We start from the raw sequence: 1,176 nt of genomic DNA on the forward strand, positions 1-1,176 counted from the left end.
AGCGCGTTTGCTAAATGCTGCGCAAACGTTTTGTCAAATTAATGAAGGGGTTTTCTTAATTTGCTTGTGTTTTGTCCACTTGCATGTGTTTTCTTAAATTGCGGGGCGTTGGGCCCTGTTGGCCACGGTGGCGCCGTAGGAAGCTTACACGGGGTCATCTTTCTACGGTGCCTGTTAGTTGATGGATGTCCGTTCACGCCCCCTGTCGGCCAGGACCGACACATGACTCAAATAAAAAGGGCATATAATGCAGAAAGGACTGCAAATATTTGTACATTTTGTGTTTTATTTGCTTCTAAGAAGAATTTGCTTCATATACAAAAACAAACAGCTTTGGAAACTGGGGCACCTAAGCTATGTGAGGCATGTGCACAGTATTCAGTAGACTCAAGGTTAATCTATGAAGCGGTATGATACAGTAAACAACACAATAGACTCCTTTACTCATTATTTCAGTACAGTGGATGTCTGATCAACTATGAAGATTTTGATGTACAGAGATACCTCAGTAATTTGTCTGAATGACCATTTCACAAGCCATGTTGACATGGATACTAAGCTTAAGCACTTACAGGTATAATTCCCATCATATTTACATGCAAATCTGAATATGTACACTGAGGCATGACTTGCGTCCCCTCTCACAAAGAGGCTTTATGTAAATGGTAATTACACATTTTAAATTGCTTTCAGGAACATGGAATAGTACTCAGCTCCAGAATATGACATACCGTATTAAAGATTTCACAAGTGTACCATTCTCTTCACAGGCCATTATCACACTGCATAAAAACAATGATCTATAGCCAAAAGTTAGACAGATGCATTTACAGATATAGTAAAAGAAAGTTATGACAGAAATCCCACTGAAAATGATTATGAATGATCACAATAAGTGGATATTCTCTGGTGCATCTTAAATCACTATAAATACAAAAATATCACACCAGCATCACCCATGCCACTTTAAAGCTGTGAAACCTAAATGGACAGGGGCCTTTGTCTGATGATTATAAATCATAATTTTCAATGATGAGATACAGCACAAAGGGAAGAGCTCACAGACAGAAAAATAAGACATTTCTGTTAATAAAGTCCAAGTGGATAAATAATCTTTTAAATCTTTTAAATACAGAATGAGAACCACAGACACTTTCCAAAATTAAAAAAAAGAAA

The 1,176-nt window shown here is 37.3% G+C and overlaps 2 protein-coding genes across 2 annotated transcripts in view; both read right to left on the reverse strand.

Annotated features, from left to right (window-relative positions):
• The window catches only part of si:ch211-13c6.2 (uncharacterized), a 22,071-nt gene that overhangs the window by 10,878 nt on the left and 10,017 nt on the right, over positions 1 to 1,176 (reverse strand). The window lies entirely within an intron of this gene.
• LOC116702054 (regulation of nuclear pre-mRNA domain-containing protein 1A) overlaps positions 267 to 1,176 on the reverse strand; it is a 10,971-nt gene continuing 10,061 nt past the window's right edge. Inside the window, exon 7 of the mRNA XM_032536131.1 lies at positions 267 to 1,176. This exon is cut by the window's right edge and continues 200 nt beyond it. The gene's annotated coding sequence lies outside the window, so the exon portion shown is untranslated.

This window comes from Etheostoma spectabile, chromosome 14 (assembly GCF_008692095.1).
Source record: "Etheostoma spectabile isolate EspeVRDwgs_2016 chromosome 14, UIUC_Espe_1.0, whole genome shotgun sequence".
NCBI classification, from domain to species: Eukaryota; Metazoa; Chordata; class Actinopteri; order Perciformes; family Percidae; genus Etheostoma; species Etheostoma spectabile.